This window comes from Fundulus heteroclitus, unplaced genomic scaffold (assembly GCF_011125445.2).
Source record: "Fundulus heteroclitus isolate FHET01 unplaced genomic scaffold, MU-UCD_Fhet_4.1 scaffold_211, whole genome shotgun sequence".
NCBI lineage: Eukaryota > Metazoa > Chordata > Actinopteri > Cyprinodontiformes > Fundulidae > Fundulus > Fundulus heteroclitus.
Genome location: NW_023396623.1, coordinates 197,479 through 216,468, shown reverse-complemented (window position 1 = coordinate 216,468; position 18,990 = coordinate 197,479). Strand labels below are relative to the sequence as shown.

General features: G+C 39.0%; 3 long non-coding RNA genes across 3 annotated transcripts; all 3 read left to right on the top strand.

Moving 5' to 3' along the window:
* The first annotated feature begins 7,929 nt into the window (after positions 1-7,929).
* Positions 7,930-11,842, top strand: LOC118556284. Its single transcript, XR_004928619.1, has 3 exons — positions 7,930-8,042; positions 10,867-11,562; positions 11,671-11,842. It is a non-coding gene; the product is annotated as an uncharacterized LOC118556284 (long non-coding RNA).
* A 4,038-nt stretch (positions 11,843-15,880) lies between these two features.
* LOC118559061 lies at positions 15,881-17,062 on the top strand. The gene is made up of 3 exons (XR_004928621.1): positions 15,881-16,061; positions 16,395-16,439; positions 16,658-17,062. It is a non-coding gene; the product is annotated as an uncharacterized LOC118559061 (long non-coding RNA).
* An 854-nt stretch (positions 17,063-17,916) lies between these two features.
* LOC118559051 lies at positions 17,917-18,591 on the top strand. The gene is made up of 2 exons (XR_004928616.1): positions 17,917-17,980; positions 18,084-18,591. It is a non-coding gene; the product is annotated as an uncharacterized LOC118559051 (long non-coding RNA).
* Positions 18,592-18,990: the final 399 nt, after the last annotated feature.

Below are 18,990 nucleotides of genomic sequence, written 5' to 3'. Positions count from 1 at the left end.
ACACCTATTAACAAAATTTTCAATTGCTGTTGTGCAAATGGAATAGACACCAGGTGGAAACTAGCGGCAATAAGCAAGACCCCCCAATAAAGGAGTAGTTCTGCAGGTGGTGACCACAGACCACTTTTTAGTTCCTTTGCTTTCTGGCTGGTGTTTTGGTCACTTTTGGTCACCTTTACACGCTATCACACCTACTCCACAGGTACCACTGGGTATGTAGCGAGCCAAACCAATTACCACAGACAAGGAAAAGCAAATTGGTGAACTGAAAGCTCTCAAGCTATCACATTGGCAAATTCGCCACTGGTGCCCTGTGCTCTTCACAGATGAAAGCAGGTTCACGCAGAGCACGTGTAACAGATGTGACAGAGTCTACAGATGCTGTGGAGAACAATCTGCTGCCTGTAACGTATAAAGCCCTTAATAATCAAGCTCCATCATATATCAGAGCTCTGATTACCCCGTATGTTCCTAACAGAGCACTTCGCTCTCAGACTGCAGGTCTGCTGGTGGTTCCTAGAGTCTCTAAAAGTAGAATGGGAGGCAGATCCTTTAGCTATCAGGCTCCTCTCCTGTGGAACCAACTCCCAGTTTTGGTCCGTGAGGCAGACACCCCGTCTACTTTTAAGACTAATCTTAAAACTTTCCTTTTTGACAAAGCTTATAGTTAGAGTGGCTCATGTTACCCTGAGCTACCTCTATAGTTATGCTGCTATAGGCTTAGGCTGCTGGAGGACATCAGGGTCTATTTCTCTCACTCTGCTGAGTTATCCTACTGTTCTTCAGTTTTCCATTGCATTGCATTAAAATGACTGTTGTCATTTCAGCTTTTAACTAGCTTTCTCTCTTAACTAGCTTTCTCTCTTTTTTCTTCATAGTAGGTACACCTGGTCTGGCGTTCTGTTAACTGTGACATCATCCAGAGAAGACGACTCACCTGCTACTACCATCTAATGTAGAACAGATTACTAGATCAATGTGTGCTTCTGTGCTTTTTTGTTTCTCTTGTTGTGTCTCTGTTCTGTCTTCTGTAACCCCAGTCGGTCGAGGCAGATGACCGTTCATACTGAGCCCGGTTCTGCTGGAGGTTTTCCTTCCCGTTAATGGGGAGTTTTTCTTTCCACTGTCGCTTCATGCTTGCTCAGTATGAGGGAATGCTGCAAAGCCATGTACAATGCAGACAACTCTCCCTGTGGCTCTACGCTTCTCCAGGAGTGAATGCTGCTTGTCGGGACTTTGATGCAATCAACTGGTTCCCTTATATAGGAAAATTTTTGACTAATCTGTATAATCTGACCCAATCAGTATAATATGATTGATTTTGACTTTGTAAAGTGCCTTCAGATGACATGTTTCATAAATTGGCGCTATATAAATAAAATTGAATAGAATTGAACATCCTCCAGCAGGACCGGTTTGGCACTGGGTCAGTAATGGTGTGGGGGGGCATTTCTTTGGGGGGGGGGGGCAGCCTTCATGTGCTCACCAGAGGTAGTCTTATTTGCATTTAGCTGTATAAAAACAACTTTCTCCAGTATGTTTGAAAGGAAGGAGCGCACTAGGCCACCACTCCCAAGAAGCTAAAAAAGAAGGCCAGGCCTTTTCTGCAGATTCCTCTAGAACCTTTTGAGAGGATTTTACAAGGAAGTATTCTCCATAAAATGATGAACATTAAGGACAACCCTAAACATCCTCTTCATCAGATTGTTATACAACAACAGAGTATCTTCAGTGAGAGGCTTCTCCAGATTCACTGTAAGACAGACTGCTACAGGAGATCCTTCCTGCATGCAGCCATCAGCATTAGCATCTATAACGACTCATTAAAGAGAAACCCCATAACATGAGTTATACCAGACCCGTGGTGGGCTGATATGGAAAAGGCCAGTGACAATAGTAGTTCCCCCTGTGGACCAACATGACTGTTACATGTTTTTCAGTGACACTGGGTTGCTAAAAGATAAACATGCTCAAAAAACAATACAACCCATGTCTGTATCCTGAAACAAATTGTTAACCCTGTTTAATGTGTTGCCCTGGAGAAATGTCTAACATGCATCGTGAAGACCTCACAAAACAACGGTGACTCAGAAGAACACGAATAATCTCAACAAGTGTGTCATGCAAAAGTGTTTTTTGTGATATCCTGTTTCCTTTGAAACCCAAACGCAGTTTGCTCTGTGGTTTCTCAACTCTGAGAGCATAGACTGTAAGCAAAAAACATGTTGGACATTTCTATTCTTTGCTGATGACAATTTGCACACTTTTAACTTCTCTAGGAATGTTTGTAATTCATGCAATTGCTCAGTATTTTAAACCATTCTGTAAAGTGAATGCTATCAGTCTTTTTGGCTTGAACATTTACATTTTGTTAGATGTGAAGGACTTTTGCACAGTTTTTAGGTTCTCAGGAAGTGTTGGTGGTCAGCTTTAACATTCTGAGTCAGAGTGTCACTAAATGTGCGCTATGATTTCTAAATTAAACAGTAAACTTTAATTAAAACTGAGGTACTGGAATGTGTGATGTGCACCTTTTAATATCTTCGTGCAACAGGCAAAGCTGAGCTAGAATATAAATTCTGACATACAGGAAGAGATCATCATAACAGGATGGAGTTCTCATCACTCTGCATCGTGCTCTGTAAGTAGCGTTGATTTTCACATTTTACCTCTGACTGTATGTTTAGCATCCCCTGGTAGCTTCTTTAACTCTGTTTCCATTATGGACTAATTCATTTTGTAACCACTTTGTTCATAAATCAACACTAAACAACAATCTGAAGAAGCAAATCAAATTATGGTTTCCATTTTTTTTTTTATAATTTTTCCGTCTATCTCTTATAAAAAGAATAGCAATTTTCTTTTGTTTGAGAATGGAGCATTTTGGGAATGTTTTATAGACAAAATATTTAATTAAATGTACATGATAATCAGGATGTAACAATGGGCGTTTTCACTGTATCCTTAATTGTAAATGTTCAAAAACTGACCAGCTCACTAGATTTGTGTAATGATCAGAAAGGAGGACCCAGAAGACAACGAGACAGGTCAGTGGCGTTCGAAGGCTGATTTATTAGAGAGCGGGAGGGAGCGGCTCAGGTGGTTCGGCAGGCAACGTCAGACCCGGGACTCCTAGTTGTGAGGACAGCAGGTTAGCGGATTCAGGGCAAACTGAGAGTCCAAATGTGCCGAAGTAACGAGGGGCACTAACCTGCAAGACCTTGGGTCGGAGAGGCGCTGTCCGCGGAGCCGAGGGGGGAAACGTCCGGCTGAAGCGACGTGGTCCTGGGGGCTTTCAGGGGCGTGATCCGGGAAACGGTCCGAGGTCAGAATCCAGAGAGCAATCCTTGGGGGTTATCCTTACGAGAGGTCGGGGTCCGGTCCAAATCTGTGCAGCAGTAGGGCTCAGGCGTTACAGGGTTAGTCTGGTGCAGTACTCACAAGAGGAGCGGGGTCCGGTTCACAGGTAGTCCATCCAATAGATCAGTCCAAAGGGGTCAGGCGGGGCTCTGAGTCGGTAGACAGATCGGGTCGGTTTCTCAGGAAGAAAGGCAGAGGCAGAAAAAGGGACAGGCAGGGTCGGGAACAGATAACAGACAGGTCGGATACGGGCAAATAGTCAGGTTAACGCTGGAATACTCTTACCGTAAGGGCTCAAGATACTCTGGCACTGGCATTAGGTCCCAAGGCTATTTACATAGCTGAAAGAACAGGTGGAGCTGATGAGAGTAAATTGAGGGGTGGGTCTTGAAGGAGCAGGCGTGCAGATCAGGTAGTCAGAGCCGAGATCATTACAATTTGGGGTTTTAACATCTAGAATAAAGCTCCACGTTATGAATGATGGAACTGTGTGTGAGTCATTCAAGTTTGACCTGGTCAGTTTGAGTTTATCTGATCCAAATCAGCATTTTAGGGGATCGAGTTCTTTTATCAATGCTATTTGGAACTTCCTTACACTTATCTATTCTTGCAAGTTTTAAGTTGCTCACCAGTTTATTACAAAAAGTACATTAAAAAGGCATTCCTTTATTGATTCCTATGATAAAACTATAATTAGCTTTACCAAAGAAGGATCATTGGCCCTCCTGCTTTGCAGCACGAGTTTACAAACACATAAACAGATAAAGATACTAATTTGACAGTGCAAAATGTATTAGGGGGAAGAAAAGTCTAATCAAAGGTAATTTTAAGATGTTTTGTTCTTTTTTTTACTATAAAACTTAAAGATAACCTGCTTTCTTCACCTCTTTTCCCTACTCACCATTGCTCTAGACCTTTGACCCTAAGTGCCTAAATTCCTCCACTCTCTTTATCACTGCTTAAGGAGACCTCACTGCTCCACTTGGGTCCCTCTCATTCTCAGGTTTTATGTATTGCTATAGCTAACCCCTATTCTTCAAATCAAATTATGGTTTCCATTTTTTTTTTACTAATGTTTCCGTCTATCTCTTATAAAAAGAATAGCAATTTTCTTTTGTTTGAGGATGGAGCATTTTGGGAATGTTTTATAGACAAAATATTTAATTAAATGTACATGATAATCAGGATGTAACAATGGGCGTTTTCACTGTATCCTTAATTGTAAATGTTCAAAAACGGACCAGCTCACTAGATTTGGGGTTTTAACATCTAATAAAGCTCCACGTTATGAATGATGGAACTGTGTGTGAGTCATTTAAGTTTGACCTGGTCAGTTTGAGTTTATCTGATCCAAATCAGCATTTTAGGGGATCGAGTTCTTTTATCAATGCTATTTGGAACTTCCTTACACTTATCTATTCTTGCAAGTTTTAAGTTGCTCACCAAATAAGCCATTTTTTTTTTCAAGAAATGTCTTTGAAATTAAATCTCTAAGCTAAAATCTTATCACTGTGGTTATTCTAAACAATAATTGACTTCCTAGAGTTATTGAATAAGAAAAAGGTGGAGTGATGAAGTTTCAGCCCTTTTATTGAGAAACAGAGCAGAGATCACCTAGACGGAAAGTGATCGCACCTCTCGGTCCGGCCGCCAGCCTGTCTGCCCCTCCTTGCTTCTGCCCCTCCTCAACTCTCCCTAATACTCCATAGTGGCCTTGGCATGAGACAAAACAAAGTAGCTACGCAGCATTTAGCCGTGCAATAAGCAGGCCCGTTCTCGCATGTCCGAGTGGCGTGAGGCCATAGTGACTTCAGAATAATATTCCCATAACAACCACCGACTCAACAGTAAGCACGCTTAGTCTCCTTGGTCCATTGGTGCTGCATCGCTGAGAAAACTCTAGACATTTGCACTGTGAGGAAAATTAATAGACAAACTGCAGTCTTTAACAATATTTGAGTAACATGTTTGGCATACGCGTGAACACTTATCTCAGCACTATGAATCCTCTTCCTACTAAAAAGTACTTTATAAATAAACCTGTCTTGCAGTGTCTTTATTTAGGGTAACCAGCATCAATGATGCCTTATTATTCCATCTGTGAGCAGAGAAGAACCGCATAAGGCAGCAGCTCTGGATGATGTCACATGCAAAAAAGGCATCTCACCAGCTGCAGTACATACCTGTTGCTCCGTGTAAATACTGATATTTTCTTTAGACAATGAATTCCCCCTGGATGTGCTGGAACAACCAAGAAATGTTGACATATCTGGGTTATTTATAAAATTGTTTCAGTTTCAGTTGTGGGTAAGACATTTGGTTTTTGATTGCACTGCTTGAATGAGGACAATGTGTGGTAATGTTGGGAAGTTTTTTTTAAAAACAGAAGCTGGAAGTAGGGCCACCAGATGTGAAATACTAAATGACTCTTTGGTGTAAACTTTGGCAGTCAGTAACTGAAAACCCAGATATTAACTCCTGTCAGTCTACTAAACCCTCTGCCTCTCACTGGACAAATTCATCCAAATTCGAATGCACAGGCAGAAACACAACACAGTCTTTTATTTAAATTAGAAAGTTTAAAAAGTAACCTTTGTCTCTGCCTTATATAGAAAAGCATCCTTAATCATATAAACTTATCCAAACTCTTTCCTCTTTACGTGCCTTTCTGCAGCCACACTGACTGTCACGCCCAATCAGTCGCAGTTCTTCAAATATGACCGCATCATTCTGACCTGTGTGACAAACTCCAGCGGCTGGATGGTGAAGAGGACGATTAAAAGCAATCCTCCTCAGCGATGCGAGAACGGCTGGGCCATTCCCGGCGATTCTTCCTGCATCATTGAGAACGCTTACCCAAGTGACACTGGTGTGTACTGGTGTGAATCTGAGCGAGGAGAATGCAGCAACAGAGTCAATCTCACTGTAACTGGTAATAGACATGGAGTTCCTTTGGGATTATTCTACCCATGGTTAGTTCTACCTTTTAACAGAGTAATGTGATTCTCATAAAAAGGCTTCTAATGTACATTTCAGCTGGGACTGTGATCCTCGAGAGCCCTCCGTATCCTGTTTTGGAGGGAGAAAACGTGACCCTTGGTTGTTACTACAAAGAAGAAGACGACGAATTATCCACATCAGGCTTCTCTGCTCGTTTCTACAAAGACGATGTTTTCATTGGGACAGAGGAACGTGGGAAAAAAGCCATAAAAGCTGAGGAAGGTTATTACAAGTGTCAGCATCCTTCTAAAGGAAATTCAATGAAGAGCTGGCTGGCAGTCAGAGGTGATGGGGGTATTTTGGTTGAAATGTTAAGCCTCTACTGTTCACTGTCTGCTATGCTTCATCTCCATTTCCAAAGCTTTTCTGCCAAAGCTCTTTTATTTTGGTTAAATTAGGTATTTACCAGCTATGAGTACTTGGGGGCTCAAGAATAATGTAAAACGTATTGGTATTACATGAATGAAGGATAGGTCTCCTAATTTTCATAAAAATTAGAGTAACATTTTCTACAATTTATATGTTGTTCCAGTTTATTACAAAAAGTACAATAAAAAGGCATTCCTTCATTGATTCCTATGATAAAACTATAATTAGCTTTACCAAAGAAGGATCATTGGCCCTCCTGTTTTGCAGCACGAGTTTACAAACACATAAACAGATAAAGATAATAATTTGTCAGTGCAAAATGTGTTTGGGGGAAGAAAAGTCTAATCAAAGGTCATTTTGAGCTGTTTTGGGATTCTAATATTGCTCATGTACAGTAGTAGTTATGGTAATCTAAGTTTAAGCCACAGCAGAGACCACCCTCACCCCCCAGGGTTATTTGGAATAATTCAGTCATGTCTTACTCTAATGTAAAAATGCTGTATACATAATTACAAGTTTTAATCCTTTTTTAGAGAGCTTAGTGGAACTGGAGTTAAATTCCCTGTTTTGTGTGCACCAACTTGGCCAATTAAGTGTATTCTGATTCTTCTGTTTTTTTACTATAAAACTTAAAGATAACCTGCTTTCTTCACCTCTTTTCCCTACTCACCATTGCTCTAGACCTTTGACTTTAAGTGCCTAAATTCCTCCACTCTCTTTATCACTGCTCAAGGAGACCTCATTGCTCCACTTGGGTCACTCTCATTCTCAGGTTTTATGTATTGCGACAGCTAACCCCTATTCTTCCTGAGGCAAACCTCAATCTCTAGATTTTCCTCCACATGCTCCCTGCTCTCAATATACGTAGATCAGAATGTCATCAGCAAACATCGTAGTCCATTGAGATTCCTGTCTAACCTCATCCATCAACCTGTCCATCTCCACAGCAGATAAGAAGGGGATCAGAACTCATCCTTGATGCAGTCCCTCTTTCACCTTGAACACCTCTGTCACACCTACAGCACACCTCACCACTGTCTTACAGCTTTCGTCAAAGTCCTGCAACACTCTATACATCTCTGCTACTCCAGACTCGTACAATAACACAGCTCTTCTCTCTCGTTGTCTCAAAGTTACAAAAAACTGTTTCTTTCATTTTTTTACAGCTAGAGTTGAACAAGCAGATGTTTCTTTTTCTCCTCCTACTCCTACCTCCATTCCATGGACCAGGGTGATCTGTGGCCTTCTGCTCTTCATCCTCTACAGCATCATACTTGTTTTGTGTGTATTGGCGTACCGCAGGTGGGCTAGAGGTAGGTTTTTGTTTATGTACCTTCCGTCCCTCAACTTCCAGGAGTATTATCTTATCTATTGGTTGTCCCACACGGCAATCGTTTAGACATGCTCACATAACACCAATGTGTGTGCTCGTTCCTTCATAGTTTCAATTTGCGGGCTGGGCATGCGCACTATTGTGTTTATGTGTTTGGTTAGCTTAGCGGCTAGTTTAGCGGTTAGCTTAGCGGTTAACCGCTGATTGTAGCTCCGCTGCTCTCACTGTATACTTTGAACATGGCTGAGAGTCGCAAGAAGCGAACCACATTCATGTTTATGGGAAGAAGAGGAAGGCTTCGGTAGAAAGAAATCACACCAGAGTGAATTTGGGAGATTTTTTTTTATCCCCCTAAGGAGCAGAAAAGCAGGCAACTGTGCATGCGCAGTTATTCAAGCAGGTACTTCAGGAAAAATCCCGACCCTAGCTTTGAATTGTATTATTTATGTTACTGCTATGGACATGTTTTAGTCTGAGAATTCAAGAAATCAAGAATATGAATGAACCTCTCACGTCAAAGGAGCAACCTCTGTAATTTAGCAGAATTGTAGAGTGTTTTGAAGGTTACACCATGGACGCTCACAAAACCGACTGATTCTTAGACTTAGACAAACTTTATTGTCATTTTGTTTGCACAGAGTGCGTACAGAACGAAATGTATTATTATTATTTCTAATGTTTCAATATTACATGGATGTTTTCACTGAGAAGCCTTTTACTCTATTATATACCATGACTCAGTTGTTCGAGGATGAGGCCAATAAGCATTTGGTGTCTGTGGATCTTTTTGAGGCAGGAAAGAAAAATGTGTTTCGTGTCACTAGGCCCGAAAATGATAAAGAGCTATAACCTGTTTGGTATTCAAGTAATGGATTATATCTGATGAGGTGTCAATTATCAGAAATTAATGGACGAAGTGGAGGCATGAACCGTCAGATGCGAAGCGGAGGACGGTTGCTTCTGCAAGGTCCATTCATTTCTGATGATGTACACCTCAAAGGGCATTATCCTGCCTATACCATGGTCACTTACGAAAGAAAGAAATATTAAATCAATTATTAATACATTAATGTTTTTTCCCCATTAAAATCGTACATTTTCACAGGACGTGGCTGAGAGAACTATTTAATATCTCTCGTTGTAACACATGGCAAGGTAAACAGCGTCAACTGTCTTGCTGTTACCAGCTAGCGTTTGAGCCAGTGCAATAATTTAGAACAATCAGGCTATCTGACTGTAAATCTTTTACAGGTGTCCTATAACACTCTTTAACTGACACCCTACAGCCAATCAGATCTGAGTATTCATCCAGACTATGGTATAAATTAAATTAACTTTACTGCAGCTGAGACACAAATATGACATGCATGTGACCATAAAAAGCGCAGATGAAGGATGTGGCCCTGTGAAACAAAAGGAAGACATCAGTGCAGAGGAGTAAAGATGACAAACACAGAAAAGGAAAAGGAAAGAACAACATTATTCAAAATAAAGCAGGAAGAGAGACTGGTTAAGGTAACATTTATTTACTTTGAGCAAAAAAACACTTTCAGGAATCCATGTGTTATGTCTGGTTTACTTGTGTTATCTTACAAAGAGAAGAAGAGTATTATATGTAATTATAGCTGAGTATAATATTTATCATTTTACCAGCAAGCTTTACACGGTAACAGGGAAGATTTTCAAAGAGAGAACAGCACATGTAACACTTTTATTTAATTTCCCATGTATTAATGTGTTCTTATTTCACAGTTCATTTGCATTGTTCAAATTGTTCTGTTGGGAGTTTGAAACTTCTCCAAAGAACCAATTAAGTTATCCAAATCTTCTAAATGTTATTTTTAATATGTTGAATCCATCCGTCCATGTGAATCTGTGTGTAAACATGTTGGTTACACTTTATTTGAAGGGGTGTACATAACACTGACATTACACTGTTATAAACATGACATAACACCTGTTATGAACATAATGACTCTTTATGAATATTTAGGACTGTTGTCATTAATTGTCATTCGGTAAATTATGACACTATTAAAGCAAAGTTGACATTTTTTAAAATGTCTTTGTTATGACAACTTGATATTAACAGAGACAAGGTTAAATTTAGGGCTTGATTTGGGATTAGGTTAAATTAAGTTTAGGGCTTGATTTGGGATTAGGTTAAATTTAGGGCTTGATTTAGGATTAGGTCAAATTTAGGGCTTGATTTGGGATTAGGTTAATTTAATGGCTTGATTTAGGATTAGGTTAAATTAAGGGCTTGGTTTAGGATTTGGTTAGGTTAAGGGCTTGACTTGGGGTTTTGTTAAGTTAAGGGCTTGTCATAACAAAGACATTTTAAACAATGTCAACTTTGCTTTAATAGTGTCATAATTTACCGAATGACAATTAATGACAACAGTCCTAAACATTCATAAAGAGTCATTTATGTTCATAACAGGTGTTATGTCATGTTTATGACAGTCTAATGTCAGTCTTATGTACACCCCTTCAAATAAAGTGTTACCAACATGTTTAACTTGGTTTTCAGTTATTAATGTTTCTAGTAAGGTGAATTTGTGCAATACAAGTAAACTGAATTGAAATGAATTGGATTTCAGTGGTATTAGCACCTGCAGAAAAGGCTAAATATAAATTAAGGTAAGTATTTAGTAAGCGCAATCGCCCCTTGGTGGGAAAATGAGGACAGGCGTCAACTTGTAGAAATGATCATTTAAATTGGATCCCTCTGTGAATTTTTGGACTCATGTGTTGAATTATAAAATGTAATAAATATTATTGATGATTTTTTTCTTCTGCAGCCCGGGCTAAATAGGACATCTGGTGCTCATGTTGTAGCGGACTGAAGACAAGGGTGAAGACAACATACAGAGATGTGCATGTTACAACCAAACTACGGCGTAATAAGCTGAACAGTATTAAATGTATAGAACTTTTTTGTTGTTGTTGCTATTTATCCATATAAAACAAGCTAGTATTTCAATACAGTCATGCCATCTAATAGACTGCATGTCGTACTATATATGAAAAAAAAATGTTTTGCAGTTTTATTGTCTGCCAAGCTTCGGAACCGTTTACCATGAGTAACCTGCTTAATTATTAAAGGCTTAACCTGAAATCTTATTTTGGACATCAATATATCACCAGCCGTCTTTTAAGCTGTTGCTTATTATCAGACTTTTTCAGTACACAGGGGTTAAGTTTTTACATGTTACAAGGCATAACAGGGCTTTGCTGGTTAGGTAGGGTCTACTTGTCTCATGCTGTATTACTTATGAAGTAAAATTTTGACAGTCTGGATTGTAGTGGAGCTTGACATGGGCTCCACTGCAATGCATTTCCAGAATTTGGATCCAAATGTTAGGTTGATTTTATGGTTATTCATATTTGGAGCTAGATGCTAACTTTGCCCCTGTTTTTTCCTCATCTATCTGGATTGTGTTGTTCTGAAACATATACAAATGCAAACATTTTGGATTCCACAACCACATTTGGAGGTAATCTGAGCAACAAACCTTGCAGAAATATCTTCAAACAATAGTGTACAGATGTGTAAAAATGTAGACAATGTCTGCGTCATTCCTTCTGTATGTTAATATTTGCAGATATCCACGTTTTGACGGCGCCACAGCATCTACGTGAAAATTTCAGAGAAACGTACAACATTGTTTAACTGCTTTATTTTGAAACAGCATATCAAAAAGTATTCCTACAACTGCTAAAGAGATGTATTATTACTGTTCTAGCAAAATATTAATGTATTCTGTTTTTCATATATATATATATATATATATATATATATATATATATATATATATATATATATATATATATATATATATATATATATATATATATAAAGAAGAAGCTCACAGTAAATAATGTCCTTTTTTTCTGGTCTGCTGTGTACAGGTGTTTATTTTGCGCCTGCCTTGGGCTGGCTCTGCATCCTGTAGTATTTGTGGTGTTTTTGCAACATTAATAAAATATTATTTTTTTGTCATGTTAAAGAAAATATACCTTTTTGTGTTGTTTGCTAAACTGAAGTGTAAAACATTAAAAAAATTAATGCGTACACCATCATTTTGCGCAGACTTCTTTTGACCATTTTCATATTGTTTTTCAAATAGTGGGTTCTGTGGTCAAATATAAGATACGTATATAGAATGTACAACATTTAGATGTAGAAGTCAGTTAGACAGGTGGAACAATGAGGCAACAAGGAATAGACGTCCTGAAGGTGGACAACTTCAACTATACTTGAAGTTGTCCACCTAGCCTAGGAGAGTGCAGAAATAATGGAGACAAGTGTTTAGTATTATTATGACAGAAGGATGGCTGCAAGAGTAAAAAACGATTTACTATCTTAATATTTTAATATGAAAACACCCCTAAATAAAATCCAGAGAAGCCAACTGTCTTGAGAGTTAAACCTTACCACATGTCTATTATTTCGTCTCGGTTTAAATCTCTCCTATGAAAGCCTCGGCTGTTTAGGGTTAGTATGGATATTTATATATCACTCTATGATATATGTACAGTGCGTTGCGAAAGCATTCGGCCCCCTTGACCTTTTGCCACATTTCAGGCTTCAAACATAAAGATATGAAGCTGTAATTTTTGGTGAAGAATCAACAAGTGGGACACGATCCTGAAGTGGAATGAAATTTATTGGACATTTCAAACTTTTTTTACAAACAAAAAAACTGAATAATTGGGCGTGCAGAATTATTAATCTCCCCTGAGTTAATACTTTGTAGCGCCACCTTTTGCTGCGATTAGAGCTGCAAGTCGTTTGGGGTATATCTCTGTTAGTTTTACACATCGAGAGACTAAAATTTTTGCCCGTTCCTCTTTGCAAAACAGCTCGAGCTCAGTGAGGTTGGATGGAGAGCGTTTATGAACTGCAGTTTTCAGTTCTTTCAACAGATTCTCAATTGGATTCAGGTCTGGACTTTGACTAGGCCATTCTAACACCTGTATATATTGATTTGCGAACCATTCCATTGTAAATTTTGCTTTATGATTTGGATCATTGTCTTGTTGGAAGACAAATCTCCGTCCCAGTCTCAGGTCTTCTGCAGACTCCAACGGGTTTTCTTCCACATCGCTCCTGTATTTGGCTCTGTCCATCTTCCCATCACTTTTAACCATCTTCCCTGTCCCTGGTGAAGAGAAGCAGGCCCAAACCATGATGCTGCCACCACCATGTTTAACAGAGGGGATGGTGTGTTCAGGGTGAAGATCTGTGTTGCTTTTACGCCAAACATAACGTTTTGGGTCGTTGCCAAAAAGTTTGATTTTGGTTTCATCTGACCAGAGCATCTTCTTCCACTTGTTTGGTGTGTTTCCCAGGTGGCTTGTGGCAAACTTTCAACGAGACTTTTTATGGATATCTTTAAGAAATGGTTTCCCCCTTGCTACTCTCCCACAAAGGCCAGATTTGTGCAGTATACCACTGATTGTTGTCCTATGGACAGAGTCCCCCCTCTCAGCCGTAGATCTCTGCAGTTCATGCAGATCAGGGGTGTCAAACTCATTTTGTTTTAGGGGCCGCATTCAGCTTAATCTGATCTCAAGAGGGCCACACGAGTAAACTCATTGCAAGATTAAATAGAAATAATAAAAGTGGACTTTTTGTAGATTTTTATATTAATTTAATTTCACTTTTACACAATATATTATGAATAACCTCAGCGTTTTTAAGAAAAGTATGTGCAATTTTAACAATACTTTTACTCAGTTAAACATTTACTTGTGCATTATGCATAAGAACTGATCACAGTGATAATACAATGTTGAAAAACATTTATTCACATTTTTTGGAACTTAAAAACACTGTCCTGCATGACAAAATACATCAAACAGATAAAAATTAAAAAATGATTTAAATTTTTCCACACCTGAAGCTTAATCTGCTAATTAAAACACAGCGCCCCTCATGTTTTTTTCAATAATTGTTTTATCATTCTCTTCCTTTTATCTCCTCTTTCTTTCACCTTTTGTGTTTTTTTCTTCTTGTTCTTCCTTTCCTCTCCTACTTTCCTATTGTAGTGTCCATATCATTTGAGATATTCCCCGCATGAATCATAATAAAACTATTCACATTCATAAATCAAGCGGAGCACTATGGCAAAAGCAGTACTGCTCCACTTGTGAAAGTCAAATCTGTTGAACTCTTTTTTGACATTAAGACAACAATTCTTATTGCCACATTGCCAGACAGGACAGTGGGAAAAAAAATAAAAAATTAATAATGATAATGCATTTAGCCACCGGGCCGGACTAAATTGTTCGGTGGGCCACATCCTGCCCGTGTGCCGTATGTTTGACACCCCTGATGCAGAGTGATCATGGGCCTGTTGGCTGCATCCCTGATCAGTTTTCTCCTTCTATGAGCTGGAAGTTTAGAGGGACGGATCTTTGTAGATTTGTGTGAGGACATTACCGCCTTACTTTCAGGACTGGTTAAGACCAAAATTATTTATAACTCTGATCGCTCTTCTTGCTGCTCTGATTGACTTTGTGTCACACAGTCAATCCGTGAGAGTGGAGAGCTCTGTTCCAAGGTGAAGCTGGTTGTCTGGCTGTTGGCCCCTGAGCAAGCGACTAGCTCAGGGGCCAACAGCCGTCATGCGGGAAACCAGGTCTGAGCAACCTTCACATGAGTTTCCAGTGGTCTGCGTTCGGCCTGTGGAAGTGGGTCGCAGTGTGAGGATCTCTGCACTCCTGCAGGAGTGTGGCTCGGCTCCCGGGTCAGCATTCTCCTGCACACCTTATAAAGATTACAGCTGCTTTGATTTTGATCCACAGAAAGCAGACAGTACTTAGCTTGTCCGACCCTGCATGTTAGTGGGTCTCCGTACCCCATTTGGGTCCATGGTGGCTTTGTCTCCCCAGTGTAGACGTCTCTTCATGAGGGTCCACGGACAAAGAGCGCTTCTCCTCTGTTGCTGCTGTTGACGAACGGCATACCAAAGAGACTAATTGTTCCGGGTAGTAAGGTTTTACACTGTGGGCCCCCTGATGTGAGAAAAAGCCCTCTGATGCCTGCAGCCTCATACAACATCAGAAACAGTCTGGTTTTGTCTTTCCCAGCTGAAAGCACAACATTTCTCGTCAGAATCTTGGAAGTGTTGTCCTACTGGTTAGGGAGACGGGCATTTGTGTCTTCACAATCAATGCAATTTATATAATTAAATTATTATATAACGTTATTTAGTAGGAATGTAATTTTCACAGGGGTTATTTTTAGAAAGAGTTTTAATTTTTCATTCATTAACTGATTTGGTAGAATTACTGTGAATCTGAACAGTTTTTAGCCTGGAAGTTCATCCTTTTCTTTACCTGATTGAAAAATATGTGCTAAAACTGCGTCACCATGTTGTTCAGATCAGTAAGTCATGAATGTTTTTGATGTCGCATACGGACAAAGATGACATAAAATTATTACATTTTACGTATTATTAATAAATAAAAAAATAAGTTTTGGATATTTTTATTTGAATTTTTAAAAGAAATTAGGGTAATTATCTTTTAGAACATTAAAAATGCAGCAGAGAGAAAAAAAAATGGTTCTCTTACCCTAGTTTTTGGTCTTATCTATTGATTAGAAATGTTCTTAAATAGTATAATTTTTTAAATAAATTTTAAGACTAAAAGCCCTCATAACAAATTGGAGTCAGTTTGTTGTGTTATACGTAACATATTACTTTATGGTGTCTAAACTTTGGACAGCTGCTTTAGGGCGTGTCTACGAGATTTCTTCACACCAGACTTAGTTGTTGGGCTGGTTCACCTGAAAGTGTCAGATCATTCAGGGACAACGTTGGTTTCCTACCCTAAAATAAATCTCTCTCCTATGTCGGACGGGAAATCTGGCAACATTTATGCCAGAGGACTGTATGTGTTTGACGGAGCAGGAGTACAACAAAGTTGCTTTCTTTTTGCTTTAAAATGAGGACGAAGAATGGGACTCTGCTGTTGATGATTTGTGGTAAGTATTCCTAAAATTGTATAATTTAAAGCAAACATACAATGGTGTATACTAACATTAGATTTTATCTGACTATCTTTTTGCTCTCTTGCCAAGACGGTCTGGTTCTTTAAATTTCCGTCCTTTTGATCTGAGAGCCACAAGCCTGCGCTATGGATCATTGACATGTGCTCATTTTACAGATATATTTCAAAACTTTTACGTTGTAAAATACAGACTGTGGACTTTATGTCAATTACAAAATTGACAAATAATTTTACCAAACCTCTAAAAACCAGATCTGTAACTCCAGGTCTCTAAGCAGTTAAGTGAAACAAGTCCTTTTCTTTTCAGCCTTTTGTGTGGGAGTCACTGAAGATGAAGATCGAGAGAAATGTGGTAAATACTATCCTGCAGCATTTTACTAACTTTTTGTGTTTGAATGTGTTATTGAATGAAAAGCTAAGAGAGTTTCACCTACGATGGTAGTATTCAGACAAACAGGATTATTTATAGTTTTTTTCAGACTAATCCTGCTGCTTTTTATCTCTATATATGTTTTTCTATATTTATCTGTTTGTGTTGTGTGTTTAAACTTCTTTTATTATACATTGCAGATCCAAACCCCCAGGATTTTAAATTGTATGAGCCAACAGAGGCAGTGGTCGGCAATAATGTCACTCTCCCATGTGTCCCGCTTACATTCTCCATTAATCCTGATGATGTTGCTGTCGAATGGAACAAAGATGGTCTACAGATTTATTTAATTAAGGAAAAAAACAAAAATTATATAAAGAAAGAGTTAAAAGGCAGAATAGCTGATAACATTAGTGAGATGAGAAAAGAAGGACACGCTTCCATCAGCATTACCAACCTGACAAAAACAGATGGAGGAGAATATTGTTGCTGTATCTATCAGATAAACAGCAAAGACATGAAATGCATTAACCACACTTTGGGTACAAACATTCTTGCACATCTAGCCTTTCGGAATGATTTAATTACATTAAAATATCTTTAAATTGCATTCAAATGTAATGTGATCAAATTTTACAAAGAAAGTCTGTTTTAAAATCTGCAGAATAATGAACAGCTCTGAACTATTTCTAACAACCAACGCCTTGATACCATCACTGAAAAATGTACAGTATTATTAATACGAGATGTATAAAGTGACAGCTAATGCTAATGCTAGGGTTGTTCTGTATAGAAGTGAATCTGTAAGCACCTGGATCCAAGCACCTGTAGGTGTTTGTGAAAGTGACGTTGTCTATATAAGGTTTATCCATAAAAAAAATGCTCTATAGCCAAAGACCTGTCCCCCAGAGCACCAAGGCAGATGGCAGGGGAACCAGAACCCCAGAAGTCCGAATGGGCCCCCAGAGCACTGGAGCCCCAGAGGGATCAACACAGGGATAGCTGCCTCCCCCATTCTAGGGGGAGGCAAAAATAAATGTATTCATACCAGCATGCAGTCACCTAAGCACATGTTTTTTTCTGTCTGTCTCAAATGGTTTTAGTTGTTTTTTTCTTCAAAGAATCAGCAAAAGTTTAGAACAATCACCCAACATCCCTCCGTAAGATAAACAACTTTACCTTCACTGAACCACGGGAAACATTTAACTTTTTTTCTTAGTATCTTGAAAATAGAGAAAAATATATTTTTGTAAACCCAACCGCTGAAGGAAATAAAATATTTCAAATCAAAAGATGCTGTGAAAATGATTATTGGTGTTTTAAAACAACTGTAAATTTGAGAGCATCTAAATAGGTCAGGTGCCTTTTTTTTTTTTTAAAGAGCACAACGCATCTTTTTCATGCTTTCAGGTAACCCAGTAAACTGGACACAACTTGGGGTTATTCTAGGAGGTGTTGTAGCTCTTGGAGTTCTTGTGGCTCTTTCTATTTTTGGTTTTATCCGATGTTGCAGAGTAAAAAAGGTAAAATTCTTATTTTTGAGCTAAATCAATGAAATAAGTCCTCACTTGATGTCATTTCCACCAAGTATTAACTTCACTGACCTCTCATACAAAGAAAACACAGACAGAAAGAGATGCAGACATCGAACTGAGTTGTACAGCGCCCTCAAATGAAGAGGAGAAACCCGATGATTTGAACAGGAGAGACACCGGGAACAAATCTGAGACGGATAGTCTTCTGAAATCATCAACAGAAGCCGCCCCACAATGCAAAAATATGACTGAAACCTCTGAAAATCTATCTGAAACAGCTATAAGATAACAGTAGTATGGACATAACTTTTCATTTCATGTGCTGCTCGTATAAATCTTTATTCCCACTCAGCTGTCTCTGAATGATTTGAAGTGAAAATTAACTGGAGCAGTTTGACTTGCTCAGAGACAATGGTTTCACGGCACTTTTCTTCATCCTTATACCCGGAATTGTCTAAGTCTGCTTCATTGAAAAAGGGAACCAGCTTTATGACACTGAATAGAAACGACTGCCACTCCTCTCAGAGGCTCTGCTGATTCTCATGAAGAGTGACACCTAGTGGAGAGTTGGTGTAAATAAAGGTTAAACATTTATCCTCCTCTGGGTATTTTTATTTTTATCCCTTTGCACCAAAGCTGCATCCAGTGTTGATCGTGTGCTTTCATGGTGTAGAGGCGATGCGCTATAGTTTCCTTTTAGTGTCTAGAAAAAGTATTCACACCCCATGGAGTTTCACAACATTACTCATGTTACAGCATCAAACTCTGACGCATTACACTGGACATTTATGCGATAAAACAACATAAATTAGATAGAATTGACCTTCCAAGACATGGATGTCCACCTAAACTGAGTGGAGAGTGTAAGGAGCATGTTAATTAGAGAAGCAGCCTAGGTAACTCTGGAGGAGCTGCTGAAACACACAGCTCGGTTTTAATAAGCTGTTGCTCAAACAACCTGACCGTGGAGTCGTGGCAAGAATAAAACCAATGTTTAA